This window comes from Erpetoichthys calabaricus, chromosome 7 (genome assembly GCF_900747795.2).
Source record: "Erpetoichthys calabaricus chromosome 7, fErpCal1.3, whole genome shotgun sequence".
NCBI classification, from domain to species: domain Eukaryota; kingdom Metazoa; phylum Chordata; class Cladistia; order Polypteriformes; family Polypteridae; genus Erpetoichthys; species Erpetoichthys calabaricus.
In genome coordinates, this window is record NC_041400.2 from 4,049,580 (window position 1) to 4,062,481 (window position 12,902).

The 12,902-nt window shown below is 41.6% G+C and overlaps 1 protein-coding gene across 1 annotated transcript in view; it reads right to left on the reverse strand.

Annotated features, from left to right (window-relative positions):
* Positions 1–6,219, reverse strand: part of myoz2b (myozenin 2b) — a 49,225-nt gene extending 43,006 nt beyond the window's left edge. The window contains exon 1 of the mRNA XM_028805068.2: positions 6,066–6,219. The gene's annotated coding sequence lies outside the window, so the exon portion shown is untranslated. The remainder of the gene's footprint in view (positions 1–6,065) is intronic.
* Between the last annotated feature and the right edge of the window lie 6,683 nt (positions 6,220–12,902).

Here is a 12,902-nt window from a genome sequence, read left to right on the forward strand (position 1 = left end):
TTGATGTCCAAACTCGTACCCACTATGCCATACTGCCTGCAGGCAAGCTGGAGGTTTTATGGTTCCTTTCACTTGAAGGGCAGCTATGTGTATTTTTCTATTTTCTTGGGGACATTTTGAAGAGGTAAATTGAAGTTTGAATGCTAGATTCCCTTTTGGGCCTGCATAGGCCAAAGCCTTCATTTAAAGGTTGGTGCCAGGCTGCCGCTCGTGAGGCCAATCTACATTCTAACTAAGAAAATAATTTCTTCTGTTATTCCTCCGTGTTACTAGACCAGTCTAACTTGTTGCTGATGTCAGTCAGTCAGTCAGTCAGTTTCCAACCCACTATATCCTAACACAGGGTCACTGCTGGAGCCAATCCCAGCCATCACAGGGTGCAAGGCAGGAACAAACCTGGGGCAGGATGCCAACCCACCACAGGACACACACCCACACACACACCAAGCCCACACTAGGGCCAATTTAGGATCGCCAATCCACCTAACCTGCATGTCTTTGGACCGTGGGTGGAAACTGTTGCTGATGTTGACCCCCAAATACTTGTAGCAGTGCACCACCTCCACATCTACTCTGTGAATACTAACCAGGCATTGAGGCTCTTTTGTGTTGTGTCTTCAAGGAGCGATTTCTTGGTTTTGAAAAGAAACCGTTCATTTGAAAGTCAGTGAAAGAAGGAATGAAATGGAATTGTTTGCCATCTGGTGCAAGGTGAATGGCGACCTGTCTGTCAGTGTGAAGAAGATCTAGGAGATGGTTATTGACCGAAGAGGGACTCGAGCCATCTACACTCTGCATTAGGGGTTCAGTGGTGGAGGAGGAGGACGTGGTTTTAAGTTGCTGGATGATGACATCTTATCAGTTTCTATAGGAGTGCCATTTAGAGCCTCCTGATGTGCTGCAGTTCTTTGTCATATGGGAGCTGTACCACCTCAGACTGTGTGGACATGACAGCTCAGTCCATCATTCGCACTTTCTTCTCCCCATCCAGAGTGTTTTCAGCAATACTATGTGTCAGAATAGCAAACTCCATCATTAAAGATCCCACTCAGCCTTTTCACAGTCCCCTCACTCTGCTACCCTCTGGTAGTTGGTAGGACCGCCTGCCATAAAGCCCTAAATCCTTCTCAGAGGTGGCTTCCTGTAGCCCAGCGTCTCCCACCTTGTATTTATAATTGACATTCCTTTTTCCCACGTGTATCACTTTGCACTTTTCTACGTTAAACTGCATTTTCCGAGTGTTTGCCCAATTCTGAATCTTGTCGAGGTTTTTCTGAATTGCTGTTGCTGCCTCCTCAGTGTCTGCGATTCTTCACGTTAGTATCATCTGCAAATTTCACAAGTTTACTAACTATGCCGAAATCGTAGAAGTAACGGACCCCTGAGGGACTCCACTGATGCCCCCATATTCATCATCACAAACATTTGTAGCAATGAAATGCATTGCATTTGTCATTCCAACAAATGGTGCATCACAAACAGCGCTGCTTTTAAAAATGCTATACCAAATGGCATATAACAGAGACATATACAGTGGTGTGAAAAACTATTTGCCCCCTTCCTGATTTCTTATTCTTTTGCATGTTTGTCACACAAAATGTTTCTGATCATCAAACACATTTAACCATTAGAAAAAAAAAATCCCAAACCTACATGGCCCTGTGTGAAAAAGTAATTGCCCCCTGAACCTAATAACTGGTTGGGCCACCCTTAGCAGCAATAACTGCAATCAAGCGTTTGCGATAACTTGCAATGAGTCTTTTACAGCGCTCTGGAGGAATTTTTGGCCCACTCATCTTTGCAAAATTGTTGTAATTCAGCTTTATTTGAGGGTTTTCTAGCATGAACCGCCTTTTTAAGGTCATGCCATAGCATCTCAATTGGATTCAGGTCAGGACTTGACTAGGCCACTCCAAAGTCTTCATTTTGTTTTTCTTCAGCCATTCAGAGGTGGATTTGCTGGTGTGTTTTGGGTCATTGTCCTGTTGCAGCACCCAAGATCGCTTCAGCTTGAGTTGACGAACAGATGGCCGGACATTCTCCTTCAGGATTTTTTGGTAGACAGTAGAATTCATGGTTCCATCTATCACAGCAAGCCTTCCAGGTCCTGAAGCAGCAAAACAACCCCAGACCATCACACTACCACCACCATATTTTTACTGTTGGTATGATGTTCTTTTTCTGAAATGCTGTATTCCTTTTACGCCAGATGTAACGGGACATTTGCCTTCCAAAAAGTTCAACTTTTGACTCATCAGTCCACAAAGTATTTTCCCAAAAGTCTTGGCAATCATTGAGATGTTTCTTAGCAAAATTGAGACAAGCCCTAATGTTCTTTTTGCTTAACAGTGGTTTGCGTCTTGGAAATCTGCCATGCAGGCCGTTTTTTGCCCAGTCTCTTTCTTATGGTGGAGTCGTGAACACTGACCTTAATTGAGGCAAGTGAGGCCTGCAGTTCTTTAGACGTTGTCCTGGGGTCTTTTGTGACCTCTCGGATGAGTCGTCTCTGCGCTCTTGGGGTAATTTTGGTCGGCCGGCCACTCCTGGGAAGGTTCACCACTGTTCCATGTTTTTGCCATTTGTGGATAATGGCTCTCACTGTGGTTCGCTGGAGTCCCAAAGCTTTAGAAATGGCTTTATAACCTTTACCAGACTGATAGATCTCAATTACTTCTGTTCTCATTTGTTCCTGAATTTCTTTGGATCTTGGCATGATGTCTAGCTTTTGAGGTGCTTTTGGTCTACTTCTCTGTGTCAGGCAGCTCCTATTTAAGTGATTTCTTGATTGAAACAGGTGTGGCAGTAATCAGGCCTGGGGGTGGCTACGGAAATTGAACTCAGGTGTGATACACCACAGTTAGGTTATTTTTTAACAAGGGGCAATTACTTTTTCACACAGGGCCATGTAGGTTTGGATTTTTTTTCTCCCTAAATAATAAAAACCATCATTTAAAAACTGCATTTTGTGTTTACTTGTGTTATATTTGACTAATGGTTAAATGTGTTTGATGATCAGAAACATTTTGTGTGACAAACATGCAAAAGAATAAGAAATCAGGAAGGGGGCAAATAGTTTTTCACACCACTGTATGCATTGCATTTGTCATTCTAACAGATGGCACATCACAAACATTTGTAGTACTACATTTTATTACTACAAATGTTTATGGTGCACCATGTGTTGGAATGACAAATGCAATGCATTTTATTATGCAAATGCATGCAGTATTACACAATAAATTCCAATAGATGGTGCACTACATGCATTACCTCTGAGGGCCACATTTATTATTTTGATTTCTACCCATCTTAGATGGATAACACAGCTAGTGTGTATATATACTACTCTAGATGTGCTACTAATATAAAATGGATTGAAATCTATAAAATAAATGTAAACCTCAGTGTATTCTTAATTAACATTTGCCATGCACTGTCTATTGGAATGTATTTTGCTATGCATGTAGTAATAAAATCTACTGCATTTGTCATTCCAACAGATGGCACACCACAAACATTTGCAGTAATAAAATGCATTGCACATTTATCTTTCCAACTGATGGTGCATCACAAACATTAGTGCTGCTTTTACAAATTCTATACCAAATGGCATATAACAGAGACATATATGCATTGCATTTGTCATTCTAACAGATGGTGTGTCACAAACATTTGTAGTACTACATTTTATTACTACAAATGTTTATGGTGTACCATCTGTTGGAATGGCAAATGCAATGCATTTTATTACTGCATGCATTACAAAATACATTCCAATAGATGGAGCACTACGTACATTACCTCTGAGGTCTACATTTATTATTTAGATTTCAACCCATCTTAGACGGATAACACAGCTAGTGTGTGTATATATATATACTACTGTAGATGTGCTACTAATCTAAAATGGATTGAAATCTATGTAATAAATGTAATCCTCAGTGTATTCTTAATTAACGTTTGCCATACACCATCTATTGAAATGTATTTTTACTATGCATGTAGTAGTAGAATTCACTGCATTTGTCATTTCAACAGATGGCACACCACAGACATTTGCAATAATAAAATGCATTGCACATTTATCTTTCCAACCGATGGTGCATCACAAACATTAGCACTGCTTTTATAAATCCCATAGCATATAACAGAGACATAGCAACCGGATGGTCACTGAGATACACTGACACACAGACAGACACTGGTCCTTTTGTTAACATAGATAAATTTTATTTATATATATATATATATATATATATATATATATAATTTTTTTTTTTTTTTTTTTTTAATTTTAAGTAAACTTTAAATGAATTTAAATCATTTATATACATTTAATTAATTAATTAACTTTTCCTTGGGGACAAATAAAGCATAATCTAATGTAATTTAATCTGCCCAGGATGGAATGCCATTTTCTTTCAATAAACCCTGGCACCAAGTCAGAGGACATGGAGAGAACATGTGATCACCATACAGACAATAATCAGATTAGGTTTCAAAAGTGGATCTTTGGTATTGTGAAGCAGCAGCATTAAACACGGAGTCACCCCAAACGTCTATGACATACCACTGACAAATTCATTTTATTGTGTTATTACCCTGGCAGCACTGGGTACAAGGTGGGAAACATCCTGGGGTGGAATGCCAGTGCCCACTCATGTCAACACACCCACACCCACACATGACGAATGGAGAATCTCTGATGACCCCATTGGAGGAGGCAGAAGAAGCCAGAGTAGCCATGGAAATAAAACCTCAACCATGGGGAGAACATGCAGACTCCACTCATACAATAACTGGGCATACAAAATCATGATAATGGACCTGTAAGACAAAATACTGCCACCCCAAGTGTAAAAACGGAGATTTTCCAAAAATATTCAACTCAAGAAGAAAAGTTTAAAAAATGAGACCTCTTGTGTAGATATATACTGTATGCCATCCAGGCATCCTCTAAATCTGCTTATTCTAAGATGGATTGTGGGGAAGCTGGAGCCCATCCCGGCAAGCACAGGGCACAAGACGGGAACAACCCCTGGACAGGGAGCCAGTCCATCACAGGGCAGACACACACATAAGCCAGTTTGGCATCACCAGTCCACCTTACCAGCATATCTTTGGACTGTGGGAGGAAACTGGAGGCATCCAAATAAAACCCATGCAGGCACAGCGATAACATGCAAATGCAAAGCAGAGAGGACCTGAGTTGTGAGGCCACTGCGCCACCATGACACCCCATTATATACATTTAAATACTTTTGTATATAGTGTATATGTATTTATTTAACAAGCATGCATAAATATGTTATATATACCTATATCTACGTGTGTGTGTGTGTGTATATATATATAATATAATATAATACACACACATACATACTGAATGTAGGGTCCGTACTGTTGCATGTACAGAGCACTATGGCATTTACTGTATGTATGCTGTATATATAGAGACATCCATATATAGATATAGTAAATATAAATGGGTTTGTTGGCTCATTATTGTCACCTGTATAGAGTATAAGTGAAATTCTTTCTATTCTATATATATGTATATATATATGTGTGTATGTGTGTGTGCATTTATGTATGTGTATGTATATATATACTGTATGTAGGGTCTGTGCTGTTAACATGTACAGTGCACAATGGTATGTATATATGCTGTGTATACATATATATAGAAATCTATAGATATATACATGTAGTAAATATACATGGATTTGTAGGCTCATTATTGTCACATGTATAGAGTATAAGTGAATTTCTTTCTATTCAATGTATGTATATATAAATATGAAGACCATTTTGCTGATTTTGATTTCCTGACCCTCAGCCTTTCAGGATCACCCAGCATATTCCCACAGTAACAATGTGTTGCAGTCACAGTGCACTGCAGCGGCTCCCCTGTCCTCGCCTCGTCCCTCACAGTCCATGTGAGTTTTCAAGGTGACACCTCAAATGTCCCACAATGGCCGTTCCCTTTCCCCTATTCTCTTTCTCCTCTTCTCCTTTTCTTTTAAATATTTTGCCCATTTGAAATGAATGAAAATGCCACCTACCTCTGTGTAGTTGGTGTTTTCCAACCTGGCTCAGGTGGGAGCTCCGGGGTCAGCCTGGGGTTGTCTGATTGGGGTCTGAACAGTACCCAATACCACAGTGAACTGGTGGGCTGGGGGGGTGGGGTGGGGAATGTCTCCATGATGACTGGCATACGGCTTACATCAAGCTGCTAAATATAGAGCCAAACACGGCGACCAGTCACAGAGGAGGACGGGACAAAAGGACTGGACAGCCTGCCACACGCAAACACACGCCAGCAGCTGTGCCCAAGAATAGCTCTTATTATAGGGCTAACTTTGGGAATATGATGAGCTTGTGCACCCTCAGTTTATCTCCCAATGTGGTGGAACTGATGAAGTGATCAAAGCTGAAATCTGAGAGGCACTGTGCCACTCTGCAGAGGGGCGTCAGGGACAGGCCGGTGCAGCGAGTGTGAAATGCCATGAGACGGATTGTTCCTGTTATGTAAGTGTCCTTAGATAATGGCTGCAGGCTGCTGGAGTGGATTTCCTTCAGTCTGGCGTGTGCGCTTGTGGAGGTTAGGAGTCAGTGGAGGTGAACACTGTCAGAACACATGCAGCCCCAGCACGTGCACCCACCACACCCACCTGAAGGCACAGCTCTGGCATGTGGGCAGAGAAGAGCTTTTTTGGACCTTTGTAGGTCAGTGTTATCCTTAACAATCTGCTAAAAACTTCGCAGAAGGCATAACCATGGAAACAGATTTATTTATGATTGGTCAGGTAGCACCTCGCTTCTCTTAAACCCTCAGTAAAGGTGTTAAAGTGGGCCATTTACTGTATGCCACTAGCACACAGCAAATAAATGGGCCTGGCACAGTGGTCAGTGCTGGGGCCGCGCACCTCCTGTGACCCGAGTCCACTTCCCAGCCTTCGAGTAACCAGCCCAGATCCACATGAACAGCCATAGTAAAAGTAATAGTAGTATTAGTAGTAATAACAGTATTGTCTTGTGTACGGTAATAATAATGAGAACAATAACTGTATTGTCACATGTTCAGCAATAAAAATAATAGCTGTTTTGTCACATGCACAGTAATAACAGGAATAGTTGTATTGGTAGCAATAACTGTATTGTCTCATTCACAGTAATAACAATAATAATAATAATAACGTATTGTCACATGCACAACAATAACAATATTATCACATTCACAGTAATAATAACAGTATTAGTATTAATACCCATATTGTCTCATTTACAGTAATAATAACCTAGTGTACATGTACAATAATAATAATACTAATAATAGTGATAATAAATAGTATTGTCACATGTACATTATAATAAGAGTATTTACTATTGTAACATGTACAGTTATAATAACTAATAATAATATTAGGATTAATAACTATTTTCTCATTTACAGTAATAATAACCTAGTGCACATGTATTATACTAATAATAGTGGTAGTAAAAACCATATTGTCACACATACATTATAATAATAATAATAATAGTCATAATTAATAGTATTGTCACACATACATTATAATAATGCGACTAGTGCTGTTGTCACATGTACAGCTATAATTTAATAATGTGCAGAGAAGTGGGTACTGCTGGCATCTTGCTGGGTCCATTTCTCCCACCTGACCGTGGTCTGTGTAGTTTTTTTTTTTATTTCCCCCCCCCCTCTGCATTCCCAGGTATGTTCAGGATGGCACAGACGACTCCAGACTGAGTATGAGTGGGCTGTGTGACAGACTGGTGCCCTGTTCAGGGTTGTTTTTCTGTCTTGTGCCCAGTGTTGCCAGGATAGGGCCCAGCCCTACATGACCCTGAATAGAATAAAGCGGATTTGGTAAAGTTATTTTTTAGATCAGATTTTTCGTATTGATTGTCATTGATAGCGGAAACAAATCATAGAAGTACAGGTTCCAAACAATGAATGTGAACAAATGAAAAGGGAGGTGTAATGCATTGATTCTTAACCTTATTTGAATTACGGACCCCTTTAAGAATCTGATGAAAGCTATTGACCCCCTTCCCCAGAAATATTCAAAGAAACACAACTTTGCATACAATGAATGTAATGTTCTTTATTTATCAAGATTTGATTGTCTCATACATATATGACATACACAAAGTATTATTAAACTGTAAAGTAAACAATCTAAAAAAAAAAATGCAAAAAGTAACGGCCACTCATTATAATTATGAAATACAATCCTTTTGTGCAAATTAAAACACTTCTACTACTACTACCTACTCCCTTGTTATGTACATTGTTTCAATCGTCCTTTATTTCCGGCCCCGGGTGTGATTCAGTCTCTTTCTTGCTGGACGTATAACGCTGCTCGCATTGTGAAGGGGGGTGGCAACTGCTGTCGTGCTGCCCGTCGATCATTTTAAAGCCTGTACAGCCGCTGTCCTTTTGCCACTTTGTGTCTCTGCTGCTTGCGTTGTGATCGCTTCTCCGTGATCCTAAATATACACCTGACCGAACTGTGTTTTCTTTGAAATTAAACTTGTCATTGCTTTAACTGTTGCGGGACCACAGATTCTCATAGCGTATGGTCCATTATTGTGTAAATGTACGTTTTGTGCATTGAATGATGCGAAGGCGAATGCTCTTTGCCTTTTATTTCTGACCTTGCTTTGTCCTGCTATTTTTTCAGTTACACCTGTTCCTGATGATTAATTTCCTTTTGTTTGCGCTAATGCGATCTTTTAGTCGTCGACGTTTCATTTATAACGTATTGTCCTTTATATGCACTGAGACCCCTGGATCTGTGTGTGCTGCACGCCTTTACACTACTGATTTTTTTGCTGGCCGTGCTCTGATATTGTGTGTAAGTACGGCATGTCTTGCAAGAATCTCATGTTCTATATCCCCGCGAGACGCTCCGTGGCCACTCTTTCATCTTGCGGGTCTTTTATTTGTCTTCCGTGATCTTAACGTGAAGATCACGTATCGTCTCCTGGTCATTCCCTCTCACAAGATTTTTTTTTTTATAATAGAGAGATAAGAATAATCTAATAGTTATTTTCACCTTGACTGTTTCTCACGGTTATTGTGCTGAGATTGTGTAACTCCCAGACGCGTTGCCACCCTTCCTCCCAGCTCAGCTCAATGTCTGGGCTTTCCCATAGTCCTTTTATACCCCCTGACCCGGAGGTGTTTCTGCCCAACAGTCCACAAGTCCTTATTACTTCCCGGTCAGGGTAACAGTCCTTTTCTTCAACCTGGAAGTACGTCATTTCTCCTGTTCACGTGACCAGGACGTACTTCCAGGTTATAGGGCACATAAGAGTCCTTGAGCCTCCCTGCAGCGTCCTCTGGTGGGCCCCACGGTGTCCAGCAGGGTTGGGAATAAAAACTCCACTGTCCATAATTCCCTGCTGGTCTTTGGGGCACTCCCATGCTACAGGGAGGGCTCCATCTAGTGGCCTGGGGGTGGTGGCTGGGATAAACAGCCGGCCATCTCTCACAGTAAGTTATATTAGTTATTATATCAATATCGCAGGAAGGGGTCTGAGGGGGTTTTGAGGTTGACCTGCTACCTGACTCACATACACTACATTCAGTGGTGATGTATAGCGATATCGGCCAGTAAAAGTTGAAGCGTTATTAGATAGATAGATAGATAGATAGATAGATACTTTATTAATCCCAATGGGAAATTCACATTCTTCAGCAGCAGCATACTGATATTATCCACCCATTCATTATCCAACCCGTTATATCCTAACTACAGGGTCACGGGGGTCTGCTGGAGCCAATCCCAGCCAACATAGGGCACAAGGCAGGAACAAACCCCAAGCAGGGTGCCAGCCCACCGCAGGGCACTGAAGCGTTATTATGTTATGTTATATTGTATTATTGTATATTAACAATCTTGGCATTAAACCTGAGTGTGATGTAGGCTTGAGATGAAAATCTGGTTAAGCCTGAGTCAGACTTGGGGTGACTTGCAACTGCTTTACAGTGTTAAGGCAGAGTAATGCTCAGGACTGTATTCTGCTGCCATCTTTGGATGAAATAACCAAAAAATCTTTAATATTTCTATGTAGGATGTAACTTATAAATATTCATGAGTAGGTGGGAGCCTCCAACTGCAAAAAACACAAGGCAAACGAAAAGCCGTAAAGGCAGTTTTAGATCGAGCTGAAACTGAACCATTGCTCGACTTGAATGATAGTGTTGATGATGTGAATTGGTTCTCAGATGTGGACACGGAAAGATGTAGACCCTCTGCGGTTCGCATACCAGGAGAAGGTGGGAGTGGAGGATGCCATCATCTATATGCTACTTCGATCCCTCTCCCACTTGGACAGAGGCAGTGACGCTGTAAGAATTATGTTTCTAGACTTCTCTAGCTCCTTCAACACCATCCAACCTCTGCTCCTTAGGGACAAGCTGACAGAGATGGGAGTAGATTCATACCTGGCGGCATGGATCATGGACTGTCTTACAGACAGACCTCAGTATGTGCGTCTCGGGAACTGCAGGTCTGACATTGTTGTCAGCAATACAGGAGCGCTACAGGGGACTGTACTTACTCCCGGTCCTGTTCAGCCTATATACATCGGACTTCCAATACAACTCGGAGTCCTGCCACGTGCAAAAGTTCACTGACGACACTGCTATCGTGGCATGCATCAGAAGTGGGCAGGAGGAGGAATATAGGAACCGAATCAAGGACTTTGTTAAATGGTACGACTCAAACCACCTACACCTGAACACCAGCAAAACCAAACAGCTGATGGTGCATTTTAGGAGGCCCAAGTCCCTCATGGACCCTGTGATCATCAGAGGTGACTGTGTGCAGAGGGTGCAGACCTATAAATATCGGGGAGTGCAGCTGGATGATAAATTGGACTGGACTGTCAATACTGATGCTCTGTGCAAGAGAGGACAGAGCCGACTATACTTCCTTAGAAGACTGGCGTCCTTCAACATCTGTAATAAGATGTTTCAGATGTTCTATCAGACTGTTGTGGCGAGCGCCCTCTTCTACGCGGTGGTGTGCTGGGGAGGCAAGAGGGACGCCTCACGTATGGACAAACTGGTGAGGAAGGCAGGCTGTATTGTAGGCACGGAGCTGGGCAGTTTGACATCTGTGGCAGAGTGACGGGCGCTGAGCAGACTCCTGTCAATCATGGAGAATCCACTGCATCCATTGAACAGGATCATCTCCAGACAGAAGAGCAGCTTCAGTGACAGACTGCTGTCACCGTCCTGCTCCACTGACAGACTGAGGAGATCCTTCCTCCCCCAAACTATGCGACTCTTCAGTTCCACCCGGGGGGTAAACATTAACATTATACAAAGTTACTGTCTGTTATACCTGCATTTTTATCACTCTTTAATATTATTTTTTATCAATGTGCTGCTGCTGGAGTATGTGAATTTCCCCTTGGGATTAATAAAGTTATCTATCTATCTATCTATCTATCTATCTATCTATCTATCTATCTATCTATCTATCTATCTATCTATCTATCTATCTATCTATCTAATAATGCATAATATGGCACCGTTCAACCGAGTCACCTACGATGTGCCTACTGAATTCAGTTGTGTAAAGCTTCACAGTGTTGAGACAGTAGCTGTGTGAGAAAAAAGGCAAAATGATTGCAATCAAGTGCGACGACAAGCAACCACACCATACGCGAATATGTCTAAGTAAACTCAATATATTCCAAAACTCCATGGTATACACAAGTATTCACAAACACTCAAAAATAACGAGAATATATATATTTTTTTAAATCGTATATATATTTCTAAAGTTGAATCGCCCTCAAAATACTCTCCCTGAGACACAATACAGGTGTCCCACCGCTTTTTCCGTTGTTCAAAACGCTTGCAAAGTGATAGCCTTCAGTGCCTCCGTCGTCTGCTTCTTGACCTCCTCCACATCCTGAAAACGCTTTCCTTTAAGGTTCCTCTTCATTCTTGGAAATAAGAAAACAATCACAGGGTGCAAAGTCCAGGGAGTAAGGGGGGGGGGGGCAGGACACCAGTTGTCAATCCTGTTTTTCCTGAGAAACTGCCGCACACTCAATGCTGTTGTGATGCTGAAGCCACTCGCCTGATCGCCACAATTCGGGTCGTTTTTTCTCCGCACTGCCCCACACGATCAGTTGAGCACTTTAAGGTTAAAAACCCTTGCCTGCCTCAAAGCTTCTTTATTGAAAGCCTCTCAAAGCATTGTGACGACTTCTGCTGCTATTTTCCCCCAAAAAGGAAACAGAACTCGATGCAAACACATTATTCGTTCAAATCTGCCATCACAAAATCGACGAAGACGGTGACGGAGACTCAAGAAAAAAAAAAAATTGACATGGACCTTACAGACCTTTACCCTCAAAGGACGCCGCTTGGCCAAATGATTCAGAGGGCAGTCTGGTACACGTGCCTAGCCGGCAAACATCAGAACTAACACCCCTCCAGCCTCCAGAAAAAAAATTCTCGTTTAAGACACGCACACACAAAGTCACTACCCACAAAATATATAAAGAGTCCAGAAAGTCCTTACTGTAAATGAAGAAATATAATTGAGATGATGAAGTTGTATTGATCATCAAAAATGGCCGTCTCCCTTTGGCTTCCCATTAGAGGAATTAGCAGAAACTGTTGTATGTATGCTTTGTTATACGGGTATTTCTGTGTATTTTATTTCCTTTTTGCCCAAAGATTCAATTTCTTTGGCTCTTATGATGATTTGATTTGACACATCTTGATTTTCTTTTACTCAGTGCCCTTTGGAGGCGTCACCTAAGCATAGTTGTTGCGCTGATGACATCGCAGACGTGACAGTATACGGCTCGTTCAAAAAGTAGTCAGACACCTTCACCTTTTGACA